Source organism: Lissotriton vulgaris, chromosome 4_1 (genome assembly GCF_964263255.1).
Source record: "Lissotriton vulgaris chromosome 4_1, aLisVul1.2, whole genome shotgun sequence".
Taxonomy (NCBI): domain Eukaryota; kingdom Metazoa; phylum Chordata; class Amphibia; order Caudata; family Salamandridae; genus Lissotriton; species Lissotriton vulgaris.
In genome coordinates this window covers 19,565,200-19,584,914 of record NC_141691.1, presented here as the reverse complement: position 1 = coordinate 19,584,914, position 19,715 = coordinate 19,565,200, and the positions used below count along the sequence as shown (strand labels likewise).

The 19,715-nt window shown below is 44.4% G+C and overlaps 1 protein-coding gene across 1 annotated transcript in view; it reads left to right on the top strand.

Annotated features, from left to right (window-relative positions):
• LOC147718247 (uncharacterized) overlaps nt 1-19,715 on the top strand; it is a 58,358-nt gene that overhangs the window by 37,709 nt on the left and 934 nt on the right. The gene's annotated exons all lie outside the window — the stretch shown is intronic.

The window sequence follows — 19,715 nt, the reverse complement described above, 5'->3', positions numbered from 1 at the left end:
TTAGATTAAAAAGTACAAATTTAGGCTCTGCTCAACCGTTTCCATACCAGGGCGAAAGCCATACTGAAAAATCTATAAAATGTTGGCGTCCTCAGTCCATTGTTGCACACGCTTTAAAATAATGCGGCCAGCAACCTTGATCAAGGCGTCAAGGAGGGAAATCAGATGATAGCAAGATGGATCATGCCTGTCTCCCTTTTTAAATATAGGAACAACTATCGCTTCTGACCACGTTGCGATAATTCCATGGATGTTAGCACAATTCATCACGATGGTTAGTAATGGGGCCCAGAGATCAATTTCAGCTTTAAAAACATCAATAGGTATCGCATCCGGGCCCGGTGCCTTGCCGGAAGGGCGCTCTCCCTTATGGCCAGAGTGACCTCCGCACAAGTAAAAACAATATCCAACGGGAGGGTTCCCAGGCAGGGTATACTATTGTTGCAAGGTGTAATAAGAGCCGGGAGAGATAAATGGGTGGAAAATTTGTTATACAGATTTTGGAAATGAGCCACCCAAGTATCCCCATTTATAGCTATGTCTATCGGCTCAGACGTTTTGTCCCGGACAAAGGGTGCGTTTACAGCCTTCCAAAAGGCAGTTGGATCCCTATTTTCAGAGGAAGATATTCATGCTTGCCAAGGCACATGTTTCATGGTTTTCTCCCTAATCTTGATTGCACAGCAATACAGGTGTCTGGCCTGACGGATCTCGCGTGGGGATCTAGGCGTGGCATGTAAGGCCTTTTTTAGGGATTTTAACGCAGATGTGCAGTTCTTATCAAACCACCCTTAGGGTTTGTAAGGGCCTGACTTTAACTGGCGGGAGAGTAGGTGTTTTAACGATGCTTGTACCCTTGAAAAAGAATCCAAGATTTTTAGAGGGTTTTCCAAATGGAGATAAACAAGTGTCAATCTCTTCCTTTCTTGCCATAAATAATTTATCAAAGAGCCCCACGGGATTAACCTTATCCCATTTAAGGGTGAAACCGTTGGTGCGCCCGACGGAAATAGGTTGTTGATAGGTGGGGCAGTTATCCCTAGATGCATGCTTATGTGAGGGCTTGTTAATAGTAAATGCAATTGCATAATGGTCGCCATAAATATAATCTAAAGTTTTCCATGATGACAGTAAATGGGCGTGTGTTTTGGCGAAAAGCATGAAATCTATCACAGTGTTGCAACCCCTCCCATGAAACGTTGGCTGAAATGGTACGGGGTGAACATAAGTCTTTAATGTATAACAAATTAAACTAAAAGAAAAAATGATTTAAAATGTCCCCTGTTTTAGAGTGAGTAAAATGATTCGGAGTATCATCCAAAAGGGACCCAAGGCCGCAAATTCCCTTCGGGCCATGCTGACAAATATTGCAATTAAAATCACCCAGCCAAGCAAGGACACACTCCCCGCCTTCGGATTCTTTTAGGCTGATAATTGTGTGACTCAATTCATCTATAATTTGTGATAAATTTTCTAAGGACACATTATTATAGAAATGTATTAAAATCAGATTAAGTGAGTTACCCCATCTAATCACGACAACCTGATAAAATTCAGTGGGAATATGTTTCAAAACAGTGAGTCCACTAGAGATACTAACATACACACATAAACCACCCCTATTTCTTCCCTGGTTACTTGCTAGGGCTGGTGAGTGGAAGGTCTGAAACCCAAGAAGATGGACAGGATTTAATGCCCATGTTTCCTGGAAACATAGGATGGAGTAGTTATTCACTAATTCCAACCATGGTTGGAAGCCAGTTTCGATTGCAAGGCCTGCCATGTTCCAATTAAGAACTAAGTGGGGGGAAAATTCAGGTAATTGTCTAGGTTTCATGGAGACAACCCCTTTTTTTTCACCATTAGCAGTAGAACATGGTTTAGGAGATAAGACAGTATCATGGTTCCCAACATCCCCCACTAAATGAATTTCTACTTGCTGAGAAGACCGGGTAGAAGATTTTCCAAGGATAAGCTCACCAGGTGTAATTGAGATGACAGAACTGTTGTGTGGTAAGTTACACCCTGCGGAACAATCATTTTTCGCATAATAGTGACATGAGTTTAACACAATATTTCCCATTTTAGTAGAGTTCGAAAGCTCAGGGACGGCCTCTAAGTTCGAAGACAAATCTGGTTGTGATAGGAAGTAATCCCCCGATGTTACTTGTAGGGGCTCAGATGGCCTGCTAGTGGGGATAAGTGTAGAAATGATGGCTTCATTGGAAATTTTACATTTGCTCGATTGCTCATGGGTACATCCTAGTTAAAGGTCAGGTAGCGTCAGTCCTTCATTTTCATCTAAACCAGAGATGGGATCAAATGGATTATATAATGGAATATTCCAATGCCCATTTGAGTATGTGAGATGGTGTCTATTAACAGAAGGGACCTGTTAGAACGTTGGGGTGGGAAAAAGGGGGGAAAACTGTTTGCTTTGTATCTTAATGCTGTGAATTGAGAATTATGAAACCATCACCAAAGTCAGCCCGGAGAAGAGTGTTGTGGGACTCCGCAAGGAAAAAGCTCAGTAAAGGATATTAAGTCCGAATGTAAAAAAGGTGACCAAACTTTGAGCGTCAAGCCACCCACTTTCAACCACAAACTGGCCTGGATCTCTGGTTCGTCCCTCTGGAAAGCTATAGAGGTCAGGCTTCCACATGTTTGACTGGGAGTTCATCATTAGGGAAGCCAGAAAACCCTCACCGAATCTGCACTGGTTGAGAGCTTAGAGGGACCCTTGAAAGAAAAGCTCAAGAAATGTTTCTAAGTCAGAAGGTAAAAACGTTGACTGCGACCTACCGCAAAGGGTAGCCATGCAGAGCAGGATCATTATCAACCTGAAATTTTGACTTTGTTCCAGTCTAGCACAACCTCAATTCCCTAAAGCCGATTTAGATGACTGTGTAATACATATTACTAAATCTTAAAAAATGTGGATTACATTTTTTTAAACATGTATTTGAAGTTAAGCCTGCCTGCTTACAGCCAAGCTACCAAGGGTTGAGCATGAGAAAACATTTCTAAGACCTATACTGAACCCATTGAATGCATTATTACCAGTAGTGGATATAAATTTGCTGCAACTAAAAACCCACTTTCCAACATTGGTATTTCGCGGTGGGGATGAGGACTTTAAGAATTACATCATTTGTGGTATCGGGTTCCCAAGGCCTACATGCTCCGTAGATAACCCACTTACACTGAAAGAACTGTTGGCACGGAAACTGAAAAGTACAAAGAACAAGTTTATTAAGACCCCATGGGGTGGTGGTACATTCCTACAGCATCCTTCGGTAATGCAAGAAGTATCACACCGAACTTTAGTGTGATTCGTTCTTTTATACAGTTTACAGGTAATAAAAAGATAGGCGGTACAAGGTTACAGAGCTTTATGTACATATATGGTCATTTTTGGAACACAGACAACTCATGGGAGGGGTTACAACTCCGTTGGTCAGTTTTGGCGGAACATTCCTGAGGGGTGACAGTTCAGTTGGGACTGCGCATGTACAAGCTTGACCGTTACTAAAAATAGCCTGTTGCTGGGCAAACTCGAGTGGTCAGTGGTACGGACAACGGACTAAAGGGCATGCTGACCACGAGGCCGCTCATTCCCCAAAATGGCCGCCGTAACATACAAGATGGCGTTTTCTAATATGGTCAAGTTAAGGAGAATAACGTGTAGCAAAGCTAAGCGCTAACCCTGCCATCGTCAAATTACGACAGACAACCCTTTTAGCGTTTAGCTGAAGCTACCTCATAGTGGACATAATCCGGGTATTCGTCCTCAATATCAATTAACATTATTTGGGCAACTTCTTTATGAAGCATCATTTCATTGCGAGCAAGAGTACGTCTGGATGGAATACAGGCTGATAAACACATGGAACATAAGGCAGGACCACATTGTATACATAAACATACAAAGAACAGTATCCCAACAATGACACATAAAATCGTTAATAGTTTCCAACCCCAAGCGGTAAGCATTGACCAGAACCATCCTGAAAGAGTCCAAGTTCCATTGTCTGGGTGTATTTCAGCAGCTATTTTGTGTAACTTTGAAATAGGATCATAAACAGATGGCGAATTATCGGGCACGTACACACAACAGCTACTTCCGATGATTCTACATGCCCCCCGCCACGGTCAGCTAGAACCACATCTAGAACCATGCGGTTCTGAAGCGTAACAATCCTAGAAATCTGGAGTTCTTCGGTAATATTCCCTAATGCAATAGCAGTATCATTGGCTACAGCCTCAACAACACGAGTAAGTCGTCGTATTTTCCGACTATTCAACGCAGCCCCCACAAAGGAAAACAGTCCCAGATTAAAGTCCACATATTGTTGTAAGGCAGTATCGGTCTGGTCGATGTCATCCAGAACCACAGTTCGTTTAACACGATTCAGTACGAAGTCGTGATAAAGCACATAATCATTGTGGTACATTGGTGGGGCAATGAATACAGGGGGCAATACAAAGGATACATAGCATGTACCTAACCATCCTAAAGGGAGCTGATGATAGCCTTTCGTTCCACAAATAAAGTAGGTATTACGAGATGTCACAAACGAAATGCCATTCGGGCTGTCAAATGTAAGTGTAGTGTTGCATTCACTTTTTCCAACCGGGATTGTACCTTTATTACGTATGCACAAATCAGCTTTAGTGGCAATAACATTATTAACATGTGAACTGGATACATTAATATTCCTTTGATTGCTATAAACGCGGGGTGCAGACACATTGTTGGGCGGTATTCTTCCCATTCAAATCGAGTACCCTCAGCTCGTGGATACCCATCCCGGTCATGGTGACAAATCTTGTTCAAACGGAAAAGCACACCCCCTTTCGTTGGCCATCGCAAAGTGAATAGAAGAGTGTACCAGGCATTGCAGGATCCATTATGTGAAAATGGGAGCTGGATGAGTGGAGTGCCCCCTTTCTTCTGATGACCGGGCAACATTCCACACACCCAACAGTTGGAAGTATTCATCATGTTATGAGTATGATGCAGAATCTGAATAAAGCTATTGTTCAAATAAGTCTGTCAGTGCCGTTCTTCGTGGTAGGGCAAGGTGAAGTGAAAATGTTCAGATGGAGCCGGGGTAGTCGGCAGCAAATGTTCACGTACAGGCACCACAAGTTCTACTACCCAGGCTATCACTGCTATCACCACAATTGTCAAGACGAATAAGATGGCACCAAGTATTCTTTTGTCTCGTGATGCAGTGGACGCCATAGTTCACAGAGTTCACAATGTCTCAAATGTATATATATACCTAAAAAAGAAAAATACGGTGCTGAGCTCCGAGGTAGCTGTTGTTTTCTTCTCCGGGGTCAAGACGGGTGTCACTACTCTTGGCAGAACAGATCCCCCCCCCTTGAGATTCCCGGCTTCCGTTTCACAAACCCCAGAGCAGTAACCAACCAGTCTCGAAAAACAAAAATCTTCTTTCTATCTTGGCCGCAGATCGTAGCGCTGTCGTCCAGAAACAGTGTGGTCCGGGAAGGCTCCCTCGACTTCGGCCGATGTCACAGCTGGGCTCTTTTCTTTATCCAGAATCTCCTTGTAATCAGTCAACACAGCAGGATTCACCAGATCTGGCGAAACACGACGGCAGTGAGTTGAGTGCACCCACCGCTTTCTGTTGGTCACTCGTACAGCTGTTCGAGCTGCTAGGAGGACCTGCTCGGGGCCACGCCACCTCGGTTCCAAGCTATTCGCCCTCTCAAACGACTTCACCATCACGAAGTCACCAGGACGAAGGTTGTGAGCCTCTCCATTGGAGTTGTCAGGGAGCGCTTCTCGAACCTGTTGATGAATAGAAAGCAAATCATTTGTTAATCGTGCCAAATAATCGTTCATCATTATACAAGGCACATCATGTATCAATCGCGGCTTAGGCACTCCCCATATGTTCATGGGCCTTCCAAACACCACTTCATACGGTGTGAGGCCTGTTCGAGAGTGGGGCACTGATCTAAGAGAGAGCAATGCTAGCGGCAAGGCATCCGGCCACTTCAATGACGTGGACGCCACAATCTTAGCCAACTTCAACTTCAACGTGGCATTGTACCGCTCAACAAGACCTGCTGACTGAGGGTGGAACACAGCATGAAACTTCTGCTGGATCCCTAATCAGTACATACTCCACAATTTTCCCAACAAAATGAGGCCCATTATCGCTCCACAAAAATTTGCAAACTCCAAATCGAGGGATGTACTCCTTGAGCAACACATTAGTTGTTGTCAAAGCTGTATTATCTTTCGTGGGGAAAGCCTCAACCCATTTGCTAAAGGCACACACCACCACTAAGACATACTTAAGGTTATTGCAGTGCTCAAGCTGGATATAATCCATTTGGAGTACCTCGAATGGTGCAGAGGGTGGAACGAACCCTCCTTTCGGAGTATGAGTCCCCTTTGCAGGATTGTGCTGTAAACATATCAGACAGGTCTGCACTACTCTCTTAGCAGTATTGGCAATCTCGGGATGCTCCCAAACTCGTGTTAACAATAGAGTGATTGCTAGAGCTCCCACGTGCGCCAATCAGTGTGTCATCTGAACCATCGCCTGCAAGTAAGCTGCAGGCAATTTCCATCTCTCCATGTCCTTGCTTCTCCAACAACCCTCATCATCTAGTACCCCTTCTGCTGCCCATGCCGCAAGTTCTGATTCAGTAGCTGATTTTTGAATATCTAATATCTCCGCTCTAGCATCATACCATCGCTCAGCCTGTGATTTTGTTACATACATGGGGGAGTCAGTTCGAGACATAGCCGTTTGTCTCGCTATACTGTCTGCAAAAGCATTTCCTTGACCCACTTTATCGGTGATCTTTTTATGGGCACTGCATTTAATTATCGCTACTTTCTTTGGACAAAGCAACGCGTTTAAGAGATCACGCACTAGTTCTCCGTGCATAATGTGTACTCCATGAGAAGTCAAAAACCCACGTTCTCTCCAGAGTAGCCCGAAGTCATGCGCTACTCCAAAGGCATACCGGCTGTCTGTGTTTATGTTCACACATAGGCCAGCACTCAGTTCGCAGGCTCTTGTCAGGGGTGTCAGCTCTGCTGCTTGAGCCGATTTATGTGGTATTCTAGCTGTTTCTACCACTGTCTTAAGTGTCGTGATCGCATATGCTGCGGAAGTCGTACCATCTGGCAGCCTCAAGCACGATCCATCAACCCGCAGTTCCCCATCCACATCTGGAAGTGGCATATCCTGTAAGTCGACACAACCCTTTGTCTGTTCCTCGGTCAGGAAAACACAGTCATGATGTTTTTCTTCCTGACCCTCCTCGACCGGATAGGGCAATAAAGTGGCAGGGTTCAGGGTAGCGCATCTTTTCAGTGTGATATGTGGCGCCAGAAGTGTGAGCTCATATCCTGTCAAACGTGCGCTCGTGAGATACTGTGTTTTCGTTTGATTCAACAAGGCATCTACTGCGTGGGGAACTAACACCAACAATTTGTGCGATAAAACTATTCCCTCACTCTGTCGTATAGCTACCGCTGTTGCTGCAACTGCTCGAAAGCACCCAGGTAACCCTCGTGCTACAGGGTCAAGAACCGCTGAAAAGTATTTGCATGGCCTTTGTTTATCCCCGTGTGCTTGCACTAACACAGATAACGCGCACCCATCTTTCTCGTGCACATACAACGTGAAGTACCTAACACGGGTGCAGAGCAAAGGGCTTGTCTCAATTGGTCAAAGGCATTTTGACATTCATCTGTCCATTCAAGGGGCATTGGTGTAGTTTTGGACAGTAACACTAACAAAGGTTTTATAATGTGCGAAAACTCCATGATCCACTGTCTACAAAAGGACGTTAAACCTATGAAGGCACGTACATCTCTCTGAGTGCGGGGGACTGGTGTGTCTAAAATCGCCTGAATTCGATCTGATGTTAATGCACGCCCCTCCTTAGACAAAAGATGACCGAGGTAGGTCACCTTGGGTCTACAGTATTGAAGCTTTTTCTTCGAAACCTTATGATTGTTCTGTGCCAAAAAGGAAAGCAAAGCAAGTGTACTCTCCTCACATTGTGCATAAGAGTCTGCAGCTAACAAAAGGTCATCGACATACTGAATAAGGGCAACTCCAGATTGCAATTCAAAAGAATCAAGCTGTCTTTTTAAAGCCTGGCTGTAGATACTAGGACTCTCAGTGTAACCTTGAGGAACACGACAAAATCTATACGATTTATTATTTAACGTGAAGCCAAACAAATATCTGCTATCAGGGTGGATGGGGATAGAAAAGAACGCATTTTTAAGATCAATGACACTAAAGGTTGTTGCCGTTGGGGGGACCAACGTAAGCAATGTCGTGATGTCAGACACCACCGGATATTGGGGGATGACAATTTTGTTAATTTCTCTCAAATCAGTAATAAATCGATAGATCTTGTTGTCAGTATCCTTCTTAAGGATCGGAAGAATAGGGCTGTTGCACACATTGTAAGGAACCTCCTCCACTACTCCTGCAATGATCAAATCTTGGACAATGTGCGTCAGGGCAATTTCACCTTCCCTGGAAATCTTATACTGTGGTACACGTGGCAAAGGTACTCCCTCCTTTACAGTGATACGAATAGGTGGTATAAGCATCTGTCCCACATCCGTGTCTGAGGTCGCCCATAACGTGTGTGGGAGAGAAGCTAATGCTGCAGTGTCTTGTATAGTGCAAAACCTGTCCGATTCGGGATAATTGTCATTCAAAATAACCTGCACTCCCTCTGGAGCGCAACGTATCGTTGCTCGAAAATATTTAAGCAAATCAATGCCCAAGATGTTATCTGGTGTATGGGGCGACAACAAAAATTTACCAAAACTAAAAAAATTATCAAGACAAAGTGCAAGAGGTTTTGATAGTGGGCTAGGAGAGGGTGTGCCATCAAACCCTACACATGTTATCATTTCGCCAGACAGGGGTGCCCTCGGAACCAAGTTTTTTGACAAAGCGCTACGAGTAGCTCCTGTGTCGACTAAAAACTGATCAGTAGAACCCAAAATGCCCGCTGATAAATATGGACCTCTCTGATCTACCGGCACTTCAACTGATTCCGTACCCCATCCTACGCAGTCCTATGCATGCACATAATCCTGATGCTCCACATTCTCACCCTCCAATATCTGATACTGATTCCGTCTATCAAAAGTGTTACGTTCATCCTGGCCACGGCCCCTCTCTTCAACCCTTCCACGATCACCTTCGCCACCTCTCGCCCCCGAATAACTGTTCCTCGACCTTCCACCTCCTCGACCACGCTGACTACGTTGTTCACGAAGTACCGGACAATCTTCAGCCAAATGCCCAAATTCCTTACAATAAGCACATTGATCCTCCGCTATATCCGTACGACCATACGACGCATTACCCCCACCTCGTCTACCTCTGTCATTCCCTCTAGATTGCGTTCCACGAACCTGTGCCAACATCACCTTCGTTTTCAATTCCTTCGCTTTCTTATCAACACTTTCTTTAGCCTCCAATTCCTGCCGCTCATAATACTGAGCCATGGTTAACAAAGACGCAGGGGTCGCCGTGGCCCAGGAACTTTCACTCGACTTTAATCATTTTGCAATCTCCGGTAGGAGATTAGCCACATACTTATCTACAAACAAATGCCTACCCGTATCATCTGTTAACGATTGACCACTGTAATCGGGAAACGCCTCTTCAAAGCGTGTAAAGAAATCTGAGACCGTTTCATCTGACTTTTGTTTGCACGAAGCTAGCATGGTCCAATCGATCTTTTTAGAAGGAACAAGCATTTTTAGTTTAGTCAAAATAGCCGCCGGGAGGCCTAGAATCAACTCACATGGCTTACATGCAGGTTCCCTGTCTAAATCTGCCTGGTTTATTTCTTTCCATGTTCCCCCAAGTATTGCTTCATCATTATTTTTATGAATTAATCTCCACATATCAGGCGGCGGAATCAACCCAAAAAACAGATCTATATCGACAAGAGTCATAACACAGGAGGAAATAGCCCCCTCCACCCCTTCATAGAATGCTGCTGGGTTTTTACGAAGATCAGGTAAGGAATTTTTCAACGCCATAACATCCGCTCTATTCCAAGGCGTATACACCCAATTATATATAAAATACCCCTTCGCATCCTTCGATGTTTTATCCTCATCTGTACCATCCCCTTTTGGCGGAACATACAAAGGTGCCGCTTCACGCATAGGCATAACATGCACTTTATAATTCTTATCTGAACCCCGGAGAGAACACTCCGTAACGTGCTCTGTTGACCCCGGCACTGGCTCCTTATCCTTTTTCCCTTCATCCCGCAATCTGGACGCTTCATCCCGTAGCTGGATCAGTTGTCTGAAAAGGTCATCCGTATCTGTAAGGACAAACAAACCTTTATCCAAGTTCTCACAATAAACCAACACAGCTTTAGGTTCTAGAGTATCTGAATATTTACGATATCGAGCAACAACTTCTGTCGCGAAAGTAGCCAAAAAACACAACAATTCTTTATCTGTCCATTTACCCCTTTCAACTACAATGTCTGATACAGTTACTTGGCCCAGATTTAACTTCCTAGCATAACTACGCAACTCCGCTCCTCTCTGAGCAAATAACCTGACACCTGATAGATCCTTTTTGTCTCGCCCTTCATCGTCGGAATCTTCAGTCGGAGCCGTAGGTGAAACGTACGGAGGCGGCGATCGATCTAATAACGAAAAATCATTCGTTTCATTATTAAGGACAGGATAAAGCGGTCGCCGAATAGGAAATTGCCCGGTCGTTTGCAATTTACGTTCCCGTTCCTCCCTCTCTTTCTTTTCCTGAACCTCTTTTTCCTCAAGCTGTAAAGCCTTATCTCGAGCAGCCTTGCGCTGCTCTTTGTCCGCCAAGGCAACCTAATTTTTCATACGTTCACGCACCGCTTTCTCCCACATTCGTACACAATCAAACATATTCTGTCTAGACCTGCGCTGAAACAAACATTGCTCCACAAACTGAACCTTTCGTAAATCAAACGACCCATGTAGTGGCCATTGCAATTCGGGATCGGTTCTGGTATATTTATGCCATAATTTACTGTACATTATAGGGGGAAGGCCAAATTTTATGTACATTTCATGGTTTGGAGTTCCTTCTGGGGGAGCCGGCTGTGATTCCGCTAACCTAATTGTGGTACCATTTCCAAGACAGCACATCCCTCGGAGTGTGCTTAAAACAGGCATGTTCAAAAAGTATCACGAAAGTGCGATACCATATAAAATGGCACTTACAGTACTTCACACAAATGTGCTGCTCAGAGTAGAAAACAAGATTAGAGAAACATCTCTACATGCCTGCCTATGTGAAGTGCACTACACATATAGATTCAAAGTTCACAAAGTTACAAATGTTAGCTAACTCAAATCAAAGTCACAGTCACAGAACTTCGGTAAGCGTCCGTAGACTACCTTACCGATCACAAATCGTAGAACTTCAGTAAGCGTCCGTAGACTACCTTACCACTCACAAATCTTACCCAAATCTCAAAAGGTCCAGATTCCAACTGCCAAGGTCTTTAATCGAATCAGCCAAAAGGCACTTATCCAGCAACACAGACGATCAAGAACTCAGTCGGAGACCGGCGCCACCTGGAAGGTCAGATCAGAAGGAAAGGAAGACAACACCGTGGGTGCCAAGACTCGGGTCACTCGGTGGCAGCGTACGCGTCCATGGCGAGTTTCCAATCCTTCGTCACAACCTCTTCTTCGGGCATCCGAGTCGCCGATGAGTCCCTTCGTGGTCGCCAATTTGTGGTATCGGGTTCCCAAGGCCTACATGCTCCGTAGATAACCCGCTTACACCGAAAGAACTGTTGGCACGGAAACTGAAAAGTACAAAGAACAAGTTTATTAAGACCCCATGGGGTGGTGGTACATTCCTACAGCACCCTTCGGTAATGCAAGAAGTATCACACCGAACGTTGGTGTGATTCGTTCTTTTACACAGTTTACAGGTAATAAAAAGATAGGCGGTACAAGGTTACAGAGCTTTATTTACATATATGGTCATTTTTAGAACACAGCCAACTCATGGGAGGGGTTACAACTCCGTTGGTCAGTTTTGGCGGAACATTCCTGAGGGGTGAATGGTCAGTTGGGACTGCACATGTACAAGCTTGACCGTTACTAAAAATAGCCTGTTGCTGGGCAAACTCGAGTGGTCAGTGGTACGGACAACGGACTAAAGGGCATGCTGACCACGAGGCTGCTCATTCCCCAAAATGGCCACCGTAACATACAAGATGGCATTTTCTAATATGGCCAAGTTAAGGAGAATAACGTGTAGCAAAGCTAAGCGCTAACCCAGCCATCGTCAAATTACGACACTTTCAGTAAAGTGAATTAGGATTTTAAAAATTCTTTAAATTACCTCAGAATAACCAACGACATCACCCCCTCTCAAGCCCTCTGCGACTCCCTAGCCTCATTCTTCCACAACAAAATTGCAGACATCCACAACAGCTTCGACAACCAACCCGGAGACCAACCCACCCAATCCCCCGCAGGACCCCCACCCCCCCTGAACATCCTCAACGACTGGAAGCCAATCTCCATTGAGGACACCATCCGTCTGATGAACTCTATCCACTCAGGATCCCCCACAGACCCCTGCCCTCACCACATCTTTAACAAAGCAGACTCCATTATTGCACCGCACCTCCGAGACGTCATCAACTGTTCCCTCAACTCCGCAACCTTCCCGGAAAGCTGGAAACATGCTGAACTCAGCGCCCTCCTGAAGAAACCCACAGCTGACCCCACCGAACTCAAAAACTATCGCCCTATCTCACTCCTTCCATTCCCGGCCAAAGTCGTCGAGAAAGCTGTCAACAACCAGCTCGCCGCATTCCTCGAAACCAACAAATCCCTCGACTCCTCACAATCCGGCTTCCGAGCCAAGCACAGCACCAAAACTGCACTCATTGCAGCAACTGACGACATTCGAACTCTACTGGACAATGGAGACACAGTCGCCCTCATCCTCCTCGACCTCTCCGCAGCCTTCGACACGGTCTGCCATAGCACCCTTCTACAGCGCCTAAAAGACATTGGAATCCAAGGAAGGGCACTGGAATGGATCAACTCGTTCCTCTCTGGAAGAACACAGAGGCCACTGAAGTCATTTGCGGCGTTCCCCAAGGGTCCTCCCTCAGTCCCACCCTCTTCAACGTTTACATGAGCCCCCTCGCGGCCATCGCACGCCAACATAACCTCAACATCATCTCCTATGCCGACGACACTCAACTGATCCTATCACTCACCAGAGACCCTAACACGGCCAAAACCAACCTACATGAAGGAAAGAAAGAAGTAGCCGAATGGATGAAATACAGCCGTCTGAAACTGAACTCAGACAAAACAGAAGTCCTCATCTTAGGTACCTCCCCCTCCACCTGGGACGACTCTTGGTGGCCAGAGGCCCTTGGAAAAGCACCCATCCCGACGGACCACGCAGGAACCTGGGTGTCATCCTGGATTCCTCACTCTCGATGAATAGACAAGTCAACGCCGTTTCTTCATCTTGCTTCAACATTCTTCGCATGCTCAAAAAAACATTTCGCTGGATCCCTACCGAAACTAGAAAAACAGTCACCCACGCTCTGGTCACGAGCCGACTGGACTACGGAAACACCCTCTACGCCGGCACCACCGCAAAACTCCAGAAAAAACTACAACGCATCCAGAACGCCTCAGCCAGGCTCATATTAAACATCCCGCGCAAAGAACACATCTCTGATCACCTGAAAAACCTCCACTGGCTCCCCGTCAATAAGAGAATTACTTTCAGGCTCCTAACCCACGCACACAAAGCACTCTACGAAATCGGACCCGAATGTCTCAACACACGACTATCCTTCTACACCCCCTCCCGCCAGCTACGATCCTCCAACCAAGCCCTTGCCACTGTACCTCGCATCAACAAAACCACCATGGGAGGGAGATCCTTCTCCTACCTAGCAGCTAAAACTTGGAACTCACTTCCCACTCACCTTCGCCTTACTCAGAACCACCTAGCATTCAGAAAGCAACTCAAAACGTGGTTTTTCGACAAGTAACTCCCCACCCTTCTTCAAGCGCCTTGAGACCCTCTGGGTATGTAGCGCGCTATATAAATCTTTTGACTTGACTTGACTTGACATTTTTGGATTTTGGACTAAACTGTTTTAATCTATTGTTTTAGAATTTTTCTAAGTATGTGTGTATAATATTGACAGTGTTCTGACCTAAAAATAAGGAACCATAGAGCTAGTCCTGGCTGAACTTTCTACGTTCTGGATTTCTGGGTTGCTTAAGTCCCTTAGGACTTGGTCTGGTGTAGCAGGGGAGATTCAAGGGGGTTAGGATGGTGCCTCTTCCATTTTCTCCAGTGTCACCCATTTGAATCCAGATGGTGGGAAGGGGAAGTGTCCCCTACTCAGGAACCACCACTGTCCCTTGCAGAGAGCTAGCTTGAGGCCCAAATAGCTTTGATTCATCTGCAGCAGTGTACATTAAAATATGCTGAGAAGAAGTGGGATAGGGAGGCAGGATAAAAAGACATGGGGGCAATGTAAATGGTGTAGAGTTTGAGATGCTTAAGGGTCAATTTGAACCCAAGTTTCCCAATGCCATAATATCTAAGTACTCCAAGGAAGATGGTATTGATAAGTGTCTAGCAGCCTTTAAGAGGACCCTTCGGATGAGTAGGGTCTACTCTAAGTATTGGAGTGCACTTCTGTGGAAATTAATTCAAGGAGCTGGGAGGGATAGGCTCCTGATCCTGAATGGGTAGGATGGGAAATCATACCAGCAGAAGAAGGCATGCTTAGCTGAGAAATATAGTTTAACCCCAGAGCAGTACAGGGTAACGTCCAGAGACACCCAGAAAGTGAGCACAAAGTCATGGGCAGACTTTGTTGACATATCAAAGAAGGCACTGGAAGGATGGATTGTTGGTAACAGTGCAGACTTCTGTGAAGGATTGTATAATTTGTTTTTGAGAGAATACATTTTGACTCATTGTGCTGAAGAGAAGTTCCACCAGTAGCTAGTGGTCTCAAAGATGTCTAGTACCAGAGACCTAATCAAGGCAACTGATGAGTGGGGGAGAACATGGGTTTACACATAAAACCAGGGGTTGACCAGAAGAAGTACAAACAGGTCCCTCCCTAGGAGAAAGCCTGGAGAAAAGAAGGTCAACTGAGGAAGTCCTCTAAAGACCCTCAAAAACCTCGACAGGAAATGAGGCATGAGCCAACATAAATTCCAAGGGAGGGGTTATCAGGGACAAAATTGCAGGTTATTTGATCCCTCACAACCAGCCAAGGCACAATGATGGAGATGCTTCTTGCACCAAGAGACTCCCCAGTGTAAGTTTAGGGAAGGAGAGTGGTGCTCCTAGGAGGGATAGACAGGTGGTGGTGAGTACACGCAAAGGCATGAAGTTAATGGGGTTTTGGTGGAGGCTACCAGGGAAATAGGGGAACATTTAATTATGGTCCTGGACAAGCTGGTACCTCAGAAGAGGTTGCTACTTGGTGAGTATCACCAGGTAACCATGCAGACAGCACTGCCAAACTATGGCTTAAGTGGATTTGTAATGTGGAGATGTGAAAGGTTCCATGAAGTTAGTGGTCTCTTCTGTGTTCCCAGTTCAGCACAGCCATCCAGTCATTTACAAAATGTTGTTCATGAGGCAAACTGGTACATGATTGTACAACACAGTGGCAGACAACAGAACATTGAATGACATGATGGCCTTTTTCATCATTGACACCCTCTTTCCGAGACATTAATCAATACAAGGAGAATGATAGCACAAGCGTCACAGGGCTTCCACTTCTCTTCAGTCGCCCGTTGGAGATCTCCACACCCACAGCTCCCTTGACATGACTGGGTAGATGAGCTCAGGCTGTTGGCTGGAACTGACTTCTGTAACACGGTTCATCCTAGAGTACCTGGCATGTTGTCCTATCAGTATAATGATTACCAGGAGGCAAGAGACTTATATACCGTAAAAAAAATCTAACCCACTTGCCAGCGGCTGACAGACTCACCAGTACCTAACCTGCACAAAGCAAAGCAAGCACCAATTATATTCCACTAAAAAAGAAAACAAAAAAAGTTACATGCAAGGCAAGACACAAATACAAGGAACATTTCACACACAATTCAAACAGAGGCTAAATAGCCTGCTAATATTACATATTTTCTCAAAAACACATTCATACGGGTAATTGATACTCATTTGGAGTTAACAGTTTAAAGGTTTACTTAGAAAATACTTGCAACTACACAGTTCTACCATCAATTTTGCACTAAAATAAAAAAGAGAAAAAAATTCTGGTCACAAATTATAACATAACATGCAGACCATTAGCCAAACTATATTCCACATGTCATTTTTCTTTGATGGTCTAGTGACTTCTGCCCCCATTGGCAATGGCCCAAACATTCAGCCCCAAAAGGGGTGTGACTCTTGCCCAAAGGGCAAGGAACGCAGGTCAGTGCAGCAGAACAGATTACGGCAAGGCAGGAAAATACAGAGCAAGCTCATCAAAGTATAAGCGGCCCAAGGGAGCGGGGCTGGCATGGTTGTACTTAAACTTCAGGTCAGCTTCAACAGGTACTCTCCTTCCTTAAATCCAGATGTTCTTGAAGGCATGGAGGATGAGATGCCCCTGAGACATAACACAGGTGTTGAGAGAGGGACAGGCCCAAACCCCAATGATGGCTGACACTTTTATAAATTCCGATGCATGAAGAAAATATCAGAGAAGGGGAGAGATATACACATAAACAGCTAGACATATGATGCAATTTGCTTTTCCCCAGACTCTGCAATGGGATGGTTGGTTAAAATGTAAAGTTTTAGGATGTTGGTTGAGGGTTTATATATTCCTCAACCAAAGAGAGCAAGTAGCAAGTTCAAACCAAGACAGACCATTGTTACTGCAGACATTAAAATATTATGAATGTGTGGGAAGGTTGGGGATGAAGCTTAATCCCAACGTGGTGCCTCCATGTCAGGCATCACTTGACATTAAAACCACAATGACAAATGTGAAATAGAATAAGCTGATTTAGAATGCACTGGTATGACTACATGTGAAAAAGTACTATATCTATGCTTCCCTCATACAACCAAATATAAATTTTCATGACTGCAAGTATGCTCTTGAGCTGGTTTTCCTCCATAAAAAGTATTTTGGCACGACTGTTGGCACAACATATTCTGGGATCTGAAGGGGTGTGTTGGGTTTAGTTGTTCCAGGGGTCCCCTTCCAAATTAACTATTCCCTGGTAGATTGAGAAAGCAGATTTATAGATGTGCAGGTAGTGCTAGGGAAATCCAATGTAAATAATAGTGGCCTTTGCAATCAACACCAACCTTGCATATTTTGGACATGTTAACTCAGTCCCTGCTCAAGTATGCCCCATGTATCAATGGCTTGAACTTCAGCTGTATCCCTGACATCTACCTGGACAGGTCCAATCCACCATTACTGGTAGCCTACTTGATGGTGGTCAATAGACAATTAAAATAAAGGGCTGTGGATAACCAGGTGGAAGAGACATAATGATTACATCCAGAGGTTACAGAAAACAAATTGTATTGTAAAAGTCAATATTTCCTTCACACCAGAATACATTCCTTTATTGTAATGCTGTATGGCAGATACAACATATCTGGGACACACATTATTAGATAACAACCATTTGAAATTGTCTTTCAACTGGGGCTTGGTACATTTGAGGATACAATGCAGAAGGTTCCTCTGGGAGCCCTGGAGGAGTGTTGTATGGGAACATATAGATCAGTATGGACTGACAGCTTAGTGTAATGCATTTAAAGCTGTACCTAGGGACTGTGTCTTAGGACAGTATGTGGACTGAAAAGGTCTCTACTGAGAGAGATAGGGGAAATGAAGGCTGGTATAGAGGACCAAGTACTGAAATTGTCACTCAATCCTGCCTGTCACAAAGACTTGAAAAATTTAGAATGGATTATAAAGCATTACTTGATAATCTGGGGCAAATTGAATATATGGAATATGTAGTCCACCAGCTGGCAAAGTATGAAAAACGATCCCATGCATGACTTCTGATTCATGAACAATCAAATGCCCCCATGGGCAAGATACATCTGCAACTGGAAGACATTGGATCAACAGGAAGAAATTAACATATTGTTTTTTGAGATTAAGACACCATGACCTATGATGCCCCTCCAAGATGGAAGAAGGTAATGTTTGGAGGAGCATTTAAGAAGGATTAGGTTAAGCAGATTTAATTTTTTTACAGAGTATTGAATTAGAGGAGCGACTTGGAAGAAGTTATCCAACTCTCACTGAAGAAAATTGTGAGAGGTCACACTCCAGGTGTGGATGGACTTTTACACCGCATATTCCACACGCCTGACACCCTGATTGTTATCCATGTACAAGGTTTACAAGGTGGCTAGAACCACGGATCACTTCTGACATGCATGAGAGAGGCCTTCTTCCTAGTCCATCTGAAAGCAGGAAGTAATCCTGTGAATGTGGTATCTTATCGCCTTTTATCCTTAAATATTTTATGAAGTGTTTGAGAAGATATTAGCTATACTTTTGATGTGTGTTACACATGTTATACCGTAGGCAAATCAGAAAACAGTATTCTGGGCAGCAACACCTTCCTCAATCTAGGGAGGCTTTTAAATAGTTACATGGTTGGCTAGGCAGGTGGAAACTGAGTATTGGGGGTCTCTATGGACAATGGGAATGTATTTAATACTCTGGGTGCCTTACCTACTAGAAGTGTTACGTAGGATGATGTACGTACAGATAGATGTACAAGGTTAAGATGATGAAAAGGGAGGGTTGCTAGACAGGGTTGCCCGCTGTCATTATAATTTTTCACACTGAATATTGAGTCATTGGTCTGATTGTTGTGTATTAATGGTCCCTGAATGGGGATAAAAAGGCGGCATACAATTTCAGTATATATGAGGATGATGTATTTGTTTATCTGTTCAACAATGACATCAATGTGAAGTTACTAGTATAATTTCTGAGTGAGTTTGGCGGGATCTTTAAGCTGAAAACAAATTGGGATGAATTGTGCCTGTTACCTCTGATTGAGTATTCTGACATACAATCCCAATTAGTGGTGATTTGATACTATTGATTATCTGTAAGTGAATGCATATCATTGCCTGACTACGTTAGGTTAACAATAGACCATAATGTCCGTTCTTGGATAGAGGAATAAATCCATGCATGGGGGGACCTTTTTGATAATTGGCTACCTGCGTCTTCTGAGGACTTGTGTGAGACAAATCATATGGGTCCCAGCTGTTTTCTACTCTGTAATACACTCATATGCCAGTTGTCCTTGATATGGGATGCTGTGCCCAAATAACCCAATATCTCTTTAGCATTGCTAGGTTGACTGGTTGCTAGGTGTAAGGAAAAGGACATATGCTGAAATTGTTGTGATTTCTAGATGTACATATAGACGATAGGAGTAGTGTTCATTATGCAGTAGGGAATATGTACTTGGTGAAGTTGGAGACCAAATCTGATATATGCCAGCTTGAAAATGATGCAGCAGGGTTACACATGTATTTGCGTGTGGCCATGATAGTGATTGGAACATGGTATCCTGTGCCTAGTCACATGAAGGGGCCTGCGACATCATATGCTGATACGTG